Below are 11,136 nucleotides of genomic sequence, written 5' to 3'. Positions count from 1 at the left end.
AGTTAAGTAAGGTGGTCTCAACTGTCAAGTCGCACCTTCAGCAATGAAAAAGGTTTCGACGGCTTGCGGAAACAGTGTGAAACATCAACGTTTGGAACGGATAATGTCTGAACTTGTGCAGTGTGTATCTTTTTGACGATGTAAAGGAGGATATCATAAAAAGCACCGCCCAGACAACCATTTGGTAAGTATTTCGAATTTGCAACACAAATATACGTGCAAATATACGTGTAAAAATATCGTATATAATGCCTTAAAAGCAGTATAGACGTACCATTTTGGAGGCCATATGTAGGTACATTAGCACACATATTCTTGATTTGGATTGTATTGTCGTAATAAAATCATGCAATGCATTTAAACACGATAAAAAATATGCATGGGCCGCACATTGTAGGTGCAGATACACGAAAATCAGTTTTAATAACATTCTATACGATGTAATCTGTAAAATAAAATACGACTTCTGGATGTCTGGTCGGTTTATGGAAATGGAAGGATATGACTAGGAGCTTGAAGAATCACAGTTTTGGATTTGTCTCAAAAGTGAGCGACATGAGTGAAAGAGTGCAAACTTTACATGACTGAATAATTTATGTGAATTTGAATGAGCGTGAAGTTGAGAGACGTAAATATGAGTCCTATGTTGAGGCCAATTACAAAATTAAACTCACGGCGATCTTCCTCCTAATAACTCTTTATTTCTTTCAATGAAAAATATAATTCAGTTTGATAATATCGAAATACATATTTTCTTCCTTTTCTCATCACTTTGTGGTCTTAAGAAGGCTTTTCTTAATTAATTGAAATTTCGTTTGTATAGCATGGGAAGAAAACATTCAACATAAACGAATAAGTAACTACCTCCCAAACATTTTGGGATCGATTATTGCATTTCGCATCAATGTTTTTTTTAATTATTTATTAAAATCCACACGTGTCAGATACTACGATTTGAGCCCTCTTGACTGTTTTTCCTTGGAACCAATCACTGATTGTTACCTGAGAAATTGATTCTTCGACCCCCGAGGTTGGCTTATCAAAATAAAATACCTAGGGTATCTTTTGTCGGTTGCCCTTGTTCCGAAACCCTTCGGGCAAAAATATTTTAATCTTTTCTCATTAAAACTGTATGAACTGTCACCCCATTCTTATCCACGACATGGCCAAGGGTACAGATGTGTCAACCCAGAGGAACCAGTCCACCCATTAATCTGCCATCATTATCATCATTAGTATAGCAAGCGAGCATGGCGCAGCCTAATCATCATCATCATCATCGTCGTCATCATTATTGAACAGCACATCTACTTACGACTAGTGATCGCTCACGCCAAGAAGTGAAGAACTGACCCTGGTGAATTCCGCTGCCATTTTTGGGACTCTGCGTCAGTTCGAAAGATCCCATCGATCATCTCGGCGGATCGACGATGGAGACCATTCATTGTTGGCCCCAGTCAGACATCGCATCGGGACAGACTGACAGATAGGCGGATCATAGCGTTCTCTGAAGCCCCAGTCCGGCATCCATTAATAAATTGACACCAAACTAATTGGCTGGAAATTACCTTCTTCCATGCCGTGGATGCCGCTGCTTTTGCTGTTGGTGACGATTTCGGTTTATTGCTAATGTTTTGATACACTGGTGGTCCAACGGAGTGAACTTTGTTGAGGCAAAACGTTTTGACTAAATTGATTTTTTTTTTTCGTTTTTGAATGAGCCTGTTGAATGAAGATCAATTTGTTAGAAAAATGCGCATTAGTTGAACTGAAGTTGGTCAAAATGGCTAGACCGATTGTGCGCGAAATAAAGTTTGTGACAGATTTGAAGCTCGATGTATTGAACTTGACAAAAACAGATATGCTTTAACCGATATTCACCACTTAACGAAAAAACGGGAGAGACGAAAAGCGCGATCTGTCGACAGAAATGGATATGTTACACTGTGATTTTTTTCGGAACTTTGATCAGAGATGTCAGGTGTCCTGATTTTTCAGAATGTGTCCTGTTTTTCAAGGACCGTTTTGAAAATTTTTCGAATTGTCCTGATTTTTGAAAAAATGTCTTTAAAATGTCATGAATTTTCCTGATTTTCAAAAAAAATCTCAAAAAGGATCAAATTGCATTAACTGCAGTTCAGCCAAGAAGATGCTCACTTTTACTGCATATGTATTAAGGCGTCTACATCACATGTTTATGCAATCTAGGGATGTCCTAAAAAATAAATCAATTCCTGTTATTTGACAATATTACCTGGCACGTCTTTAAGACAATCGCAGGGATGCCGTCCGAATCAATTTTAATCACTTTTTTTTTATTTTACGTAGAATGATTAAAAAAAAAATTTGAATAGAAATCTGATTGATATTCACTATTTTTATTAGTCAGCACGAAAACCTTTGCGGTAATCGATTCATTAAACATAATTAGATTTTTGTTTTAGTTAATTTGGCGTTAGTCAGAATAACTTTTATTTAATACTATGATACAATAATAGTGGATGGATTTATGTTGATTTATACTCGTTGAAGATGTATTAGCTTTTAAAATTTATAATACCTAGTTGCAAAAAAAAATATATATTTATTTCTGTTAACTCTATCCAATTCTCATTACTCATCCGTCATCTATTATTGATACGTATTGGATGTAACATGGCAACAGAATAAATAAATATATTTTATAACCTGTTAGTTTTCAAACATTTTATGCAAAGTTGAGCAGTTTATCATAATCATTTAGTTTGAAAATGATGAATTAATCGAAATCAATTGTCCTGATACATCTTAAGTCTGTTCAATAAAGTTTGTTCGAAATAGGTCGAAACAAGTAGAAATGGATTGACAGTTGATCACCTGTCTTTTTCCAAATGATTTCGATCAATTTTTGTCAGGTCTAAATGAATCCTCCTGTCGAGCTTGATCGGTTTTGGCCAGGGGGATGGCATCCTTATTCTTTGTCATTGAATTTAACAACCATCAAAATTACGGGCCCACTATTTAGTGGGCTCATAACAATCTGGCTGTCGAGGAACCGGACTAAATGTCAAATCCTAGAGCATAGAATGAACTAAGCTTCTGAGGGTAAATGCTTTGAAAATATCGACAAATTTTCTTTAAAAATATTTTCATTTATTTTCATTCATTTTCATTTATTTATTAAATTTTCTTAAAGTTTTCGTGGTGCAAGAATAGGATTTAAAAAATATATTTTAGCTGGCATCCCTCATTGAATCATGTCCGGAATACCCGTTATGACGAGTCACACGAATTTCACGAATAAGTGCTTCCATTTTGTTCGCTAGAGAATGCTGATGCTGTCGCCTTTCCGTTATATGGTGAAAACGACTGTGGTAAATATTGGTTTTGAATATATTTGACAAAAGGGTAATACGACGATCGAACCATTAAGTCGCATGATCATAAATAAGACGATATCATTTCAGGATTCTTAATCGCAACTGTTCCTGTAATGATTAATACTAGTTACCTACTAATGTTCGACAAATTTTTGAGCAGCCATTATTATTTTATTTACATAGTATTCTGTCTCACGACATAACTTGACGACCATAATTCCTAAAATTCACTCGGTCCATGACAACCGTTCTCCAATTTCTCGGTTGCCATATCTCAACCATATTATGACACACCGTAAACTGGAGCATTCATCTACTAGAAGAAATTTCAGAATATCATCAATGTTTAGGTCTAAAGTTTATGTATCCAAAAAAAAAATTATGTTCTATAGCTGATACATCTACAGTAGGGTGGCAAAGACTGTATGGAAAAAAAATCATGACGTTTTCCGAAATCTACAAACTTAAAAAAAAAATTAAAGAAAAAAAACACGTGCCTTTTGGAAGTTAAAAAAAGTCATGAAGAAAAATATGCAAAAACACATTTATAATAGGAGTTAAAGTCATTTGAAATTCCAAAAATGTCATTTGGCCCCTCCCGACATTTAGTATTAATTGATCGGCCTTATCGGTGAAAAGTGATGTCCTTTTTAATAATAACATCTTAAGATTATGAAATTTAATAGACGGAGAGAAAGTAAGAAGAAATGAAATATGGTAAAAATGAGCCGGTAGAATTTATTACAAGACCCATTCAAGCGTAACGTCACGAAGTTTGCCAAACAATTTTCTGGTATATTGTATGTAAATTTTACAGATCATTGCGAACATTGGAAAAAGCTTCACCTCTTTGTTCAGAATTTCAATCGCTACAATTTGGAAAAAAAAGATTTTTTAATTGGACCAATGGTTATCAAAGCATAAAAAAAAGAAATTGTGACGTCACAACGCGCAAGTTCTACGCTTTTTTGATTTTTTTTAAACCGTTCTTTTTCTGCTCTTCTATTTGATCAAACTTTATGAAAATTTCAGAAACGTATCTATTCAACAAATTTCCGTTATAATTTTTTTTAAATTTTGATTTCAATTTGTTAAGATCGATTTGGATTCGTGTCCTCACAATGTGCCATTTTTTAAAACACGGTTTTGCAAAGCTTTGTGACGTCACGAAAATGTTTACTCTGCGACATGAAATACATCAAAAAAGAATCTTAAAATTAACGCTAAATTTACTTAAAAAGCTAAGAAACTTAACAAATAATGTGGTTTGGTGATGGAATAGACCCATTTATTCACTGCGCTCATAAATTTAATTCGAAATTTATTTGTGCGATCCCGTGAATATTATTTTGTTCAAATCAGCTGACTTATGAAAATCTTTTAAGTTGTATGCTTATATTTATCCTAGGCCTAGCACAAAGTCTTATGCTAAATTTGTGAGATTGAACAACGGAAAAAGAGGGCTCAATAATTCTGAAGTTGGTATGAAATTATGAGAAATTGTGTTTGCAAGAACATGACAACCCAGTTTTGCACCACCCAGACAACCAGAAGTCGTATTTTATTTTACAGATTATATCGTATAGAATGTTATTTAAACTTATTTTCGTATACCTGTACCTACAAAGTGCGGCCCATGCTATTCTTTATAATATTTAGATGCATTGCATGATTTTATTACGACAAGAAGAGAGACTCGTATTTATGTACATATGAACTCGACCTTTGTGTACGACAATTCGCAAAAAATCTGTGAACGATCGATATACCCCAGACATCCAGAAGACGTATTTTATTTTACAGATTATATCGTATACAATGTAATTTAAACTCATTTTCGTAGATATCCACTTACAATGTGCGGCCCATGCATATTCTTTATCGTATTTGAATACATTGCATGATTTTATTACGACAATACAATCCAAATCAAGAAATTGTTTGCTAATGTACCTATATGGACTCCAAAATAATACGTATATACTGATATTGCTGCATCATATGCGATATGTTCACATGTATATTTGCACGTATATTCTTGTTGCAAATTCGAAATACCCACCAAATGGTTGTCTGAGACGATGGCCAGCCACGATTGACAGAGTTTGTCGTGCTATGCATAAAATAATTCGAAATTTAGATTTTTTTAACATGAAATTCGATTTATATTATCATAAAACCAGGTGTTGGATCTTAGCAGAAAGGAAATAAGCTCGCAACTATGCTTGCCACTTGGAGATATATGCCATAAAATCGTATATAACTGCATTGATTTGCAATAATGTGCATGCAAACGTATACCAATGCAAATTAATTCGCATGTCTTATTTTCGTAAAACGCATTTGCTGGCAATCGTAAAAGAATGCAAATAAGTTCAATAAAATCGTTTATGATAATGAGACATCGATGATTAGAATCATATTTAAGGGGGCTTCAAAATGTTGATCTATTTTTAGATCATCGATGACGTGTTCTACGATTTAAAAGATTTAAGTTATAGTAATATACGATTTGCTTTTGGTTTAACATATAAACTTGAATTTGACAGCAAAAACACATTTCTTTGAAATAATTTAATTTTTTTATTTTAGGGGATGAATAAACCAATTGGTTTAAAATCCAAAAAAAAAATCTTATTTTTATTCAACTGACGGAAAATGAGAGCCGCTTTTAAGTCGCAAAAGACGACCAAATAAGTCGTCAAACTTTCCATATTGTTACGAAAAATTTCATATATAAAGATATTCCCAATCGCATATTGAGGGAAGATCTACAAGATTACAACCTCAATCATCTATATGATGATGTAAATTGTCATAGTATATTCCAAAAAGAATCAGGGTAGTCGTAAATGATGCGCATGACAAATCGTACAAATCGTAATTCAATACAATCCAAATCAAGAATATGTGTGCTAATGTACCTATATGGCCAACAAAATGATACGTATATACTACTTTTGCTGCATTATATACGACATGTTTACACGTATATTTGCACGTCCCTATATTTGCGTTGCAAATTCGAAATACCCACCAAATGGTTGTCTGGGAAGTACTTAAGTCTCTTTCGGCCGATTTTTTTTTTCATTATAGTTGTTCACGAAGCTATAACTATGACAAATATTTCATCTAAAGGATCCATTTCGATAAGGGTACGATAAGAATAGATAGTGTAACGGACCTATTTTGGACCGCTTTGGGAAGTGGCTATGCTATTTTCTAAATTAATAAAGTACATGTTTCAATTTTACACTGCTTTATCCGTTCGTTATGAAGATAGATTATGAAGTATTTTGGACCACCCCTAAACTAAATCTGTGTTTTTTTCAATTTTGCTAAATTTACGACAGCGATCAATACGCAATTATGCGAATAATCCAGGTCATCTTTTCTTCTGTTATTCTTGTAGTCAAGTTTGGTTTGTTCACACTAATTCATTTCTGAACTAACTTTCTTCAACTTTCCCCATCGTCTATTTAGGCAAACTTGTTTATTGAATATTTCAACCTTTTTTCTTAAACTTCTTTTGCTTTAAAACGACGAGAACGAATTAGAGTAAAAACAGAAAAACTCCTTTGTTATATATAGTGTGTTTCACTGTCCATAATTTTTCATGAAGCATAAAAAATGACTCAATAAAAAATTGGTGCATGTCCACTTTTTTCATGTTTTTAAGCTTCTTTAAGCTGTAGCTTTTGACAACTGCTTATCAAACAGTTGCCATTAATGTGGATTAAAGCACAAAAAGTAAGTTTAAACAATGATTGGCTTGGTTTTATACCGATTGAAGTGAACCCCGTCTAAAGGGGATTTGGGCTTTATCGAGTTGATTGAATAAAATAATTCAAAAATTCCAATTTTTTTAAATAAAAATATTTCAACGTGTACACAATTATTTCCATATCGACCTATAACGTCTAGTAACGTTTATAAGCATTTAACAGCAAGTTAAATACTCAGGTTATGTTGAGTGGTCCAAAATAAGTCCCTAAGAGCACCTGCAACGGTTCAGGCGTAAATATTGATTTTAAGTATACCAGTTTTAGCACAATTTGAAATTTTAGAATCGGCTAAAACATCCACTCCCCACCGGTGTAGGAGCAACACTTTCATTGCAGACACTCAATAATTGAGAAAAAAAAACCCATTTTATTAGAAAAAATGCATAAGTTTTGAGTTTCACAGTTAATTGTCTTAAAATTAATTCTACGAATATTCTTTTTGACAGAACAATGATTTCAACTATTCTACCAGGATTTCATTACTTTAAAAGCAAAAATGACTACACAACGATTAAAGAAGGTCAATTGAAACAATTCTACAATTGTTTATTGTTTATGGTTTAAAACATCAACGGATCACATGTTGATCCTAATGACTACACTATAACTAACAAATTAAAATTAATATCTACGTAAAACTACACAATACTAGATACACTTAAAATTTTTCTTCGGAATACGTTCCTTGAGACGTCGAAGTCGAAATGTTCGGAAAACCGATTAAAAGTTTTTAGAATGCCGATGAAAGCGCTGTTAGCACCGTAATTGTTCAGGCGAATGGGTACGTAGAGCTGCAGGTTCTGGTTTCGTAATCCTCGTGGTCGTACGCTGAGAGGTATGGCCTCCAACAGTTCGGGGCAGTCGATTCTAGATGTTAGAAGGTCCGCTACAACTAGAGCACGTGTAGCATTTCGGCGTACTTGAAGCGTATCTAAGCCTATGAGACGGCAGCGGTTTTCATAGCTTGGTAAACGAAACGGATCTTGCCAGTTTAGGTGTCGTAGAGCGTACCGCAAGAAACGCCGCTGAATAGCCTCGATTCTTTCAGCTCCATTCTGGTAGAACGGGCACCAAACAGCTGAAGCGTACTCGAGAATAGAACGAACTATGCAACAATAAAGACTTTTCAGGCAATATACGTCTTTGAAATCTTTGGCCATACGAAACAAGAATCCAAGGCTTCGAGAAGCTTTGTCAACAACATAGTTCGTATGAGTCTTGAACTCCAGCCGTCGGTCAAGGATAACGCCCAGATCTTTGATATGGTCCACGCGGATGATGGTTTGGTCTCCGAGGATGTACTCTGCATGAAGAGGATGTCGCTTACGGGTAAACGATATTACCGAGCATTTACTGCGGTTCAAGGGCAAGCAATTGATATCGCACCAGTGAGCAAAAGCGGTGAATTGCTGTTGAAGGAAGTTAATGTCGTCTTGGCCGTTTATGGTGTGAAAAAATTTCAGGTCATCGGCATATGCGAGCTTTGTGCCACCGAGGAGCGAGAGTACATCATTAAAATAGATCACGAAAATGATCGGTCCCAAATGACTTCCTTGAGGCACTCCTGAAGAGGCAACGAACTGCCTAGAAAAGAATTCACCAGTACGAACGGATAACTTTCGTCCCATTAAGTAACTCCGGAACCAATCCAGTAGAGAACCACAGAAGCCTAAACGTTCGAGCTTTGCGATTGCAATATCGTGGTTCACCTTATCGAACGCAGCAGAGAGATCTGTGTAAATGGCGTCTGTTTGAGTTCTCTTGGCAAAGCTGTCCTGCACGAACGATGTAAAACTCAGTAGGTTTGTAGTCGGGGATCGTTTAGGCATGAACCCGTGCTGTTCGTTGGAGAAGTGATGCTTGCAAAACGAAAAAATTGGATCCAAAACAACCAGTTCAAACAGTGTGGCGATTGCGCATAAAGCGGAGATTCCGCGGTAGTTGCTCACATCTCTCTTATATCCCTTTTTGTGGACAGGAAACATGTGAGCTTCTTTCCACAATGATGGAAAGATTCCGCAGTCCAGCGATGATTGAAAGATGTACCTTATAGGTGTCAGCAGAGATGGCATAAAACGCTTCAAAAAAGTAGCTGGTATACCGTCCGGGCCCGTAGAGGATGATTTTTTTAGCTTAGCTGTCGCTTTTAGGATGGCTGCATCGTCGACCAGAATACCATTCAAAGATGACCCTAGGGGTGATATATTTCCGACAGCCCTGGCCAGTTGCTCCATGGAAATTTCCCCAGGGATGAAGATTCCAGAAAATTTCTCGGCAAAAAGTTCACAAATTTCTGGATCAGAATTCGCTGTGTCGCTGTCAAGGAACATGTGAGACGGAAGTTCTGGTTCGTTCCGTTGATTTTTTACGTGTTTCCAAAAAGATTTCGGACTGATCTTAAAATTCCTTTGTAACCGGTTTAGATAATTTAAGTAGCTACGCTTACTGACTTTTTTATAAGCAGAGTTTAGTTTGCGGTATTCTCCCTTAGTGTAAGGGGATTTGTGCTTGTTGTAGTTTCGGAGTGCACGTTTCTTGGCCGTCTTCAGTCGCCGCAGTTCTTTAGTGACCCAGGGAGCCCGTAGATTTGTAGCCAACCTACGTTTCGGAACATGGCGATCAATGATGTAGTTGAGAATGTTCGAAAATGTCTCAGCAGCTGCGTTTGGATCAGAAGGATCGAGCTCAACTTCCCATTCGATGGACTCAAGAACGAGAGATATAGCTTCAAAATCCACGTTCTTGAAATCTTGATAGAAGGATGCCGTTTTTTTCACGGGGGCAAATATCCTTGCGGCATCGAGAGAGACCACTAAGGCTGGGTGATGTGGAACAGCTTTGACAAGGGGAGCGGGTGCTAAGTCAATCGTCGGAACCCTTAAGCCTTCGTTAACGAAACAGAGGTTGAGCATACGTCCATTTTCATTCTCGATATCATTTATCTGACGTAAAGTCGCTGTACTAAGGGCGTCTAAGTATACGCTAGAAGATGCCGAGAACGAAGAACGCATTGGATCTGGAAACAGAAAGCCACTTCGAGAGGAGCACCATTTTAGGCCGGGCATGTTGAAGTCGCCAATGACGAGTATGTCATCCTCAGGAGAACAAAAAGAGCTGACTTTGGACAGGCAACGCGAAAAGGACTCTGCTAAAACCAGGTCGCCAGAACGATCAGGTGGCACGTACACTACGCATAGATAGAGTTTCCGATTACCGAGATCAATGCGGGTCCAAAGAAGCTCCAGATCGTCCCAGGAAACGTCTTCGATAAGCAAAGCCGGGAGTGTAGATCTAACGGCAAGTAACACTCCACCACCAGTAGATTTTTTGCTGTTGAGGGGGCTACGATCGCAACGAAACACAGTATAATCTGGGCCAACAATCTGACTGGAGAGGGTACGGTCATTAAGCCATGTTTCGGTAAAGGCAATGATATCGTAGCAGGAGCACGAAGTAGCAAGCAGATAATCGATCACGCAGGAATTAACACCGCCCGTGTTCTGGTAGAGAATGCTGATAGAGTAGTCCGATTCAGATGCAGTACCGGAACGAAGATAGCTGGAAAGGCAGATTTCATCACGTGGAGAAGAACTGTCTATGATATCATACTTGCCTGATAGCGCAAGCTGGAGAACCCCTTCGCCACAGACGAACTCAGGGCCGGGACGACTGTTGACGCTGGCTGGAAACAGCGCGACTGAGTCGAAGGGCTCCGGGGTCTCCGTGGTGCCTAGTTCGTTGCGTCCCGGTGCTGGAGGCCCAGTAGAGAATGCCGGATTTCCGAGGTCAGGAGTGTATGGCTGGGTGCATCTGTCGGAAAGCGGAAACTGACTACACAAAGAAGATGTTCTTGTCATAACAGGGTACTTGCCTGTAGTTGTGATCTGAAGAACCCCATCGCCTCCAACGAACTCAGGGCCAGGACGACTGATGATGCAGGCAGGAAGCAGCGCGACTGAGTCGAAGGGCTCAGGGGTCTCCCAAAGGCTCAA

This window comes from Uranotaenia lowii, chromosome 2 (genome assembly GCF_029784155.1).
Source record: "Uranotaenia lowii strain MFRU-FL chromosome 2, ASM2978415v1, whole genome shotgun sequence".
In the NCBI taxonomy this organism is placed as follows: Eukaryota; Metazoa; Arthropoda; class Insecta; order Diptera; family Culicidae; genus Uranotaenia; species Uranotaenia lowii.
Note: the sequence above shows the minus strand (reverse complement) of the source record.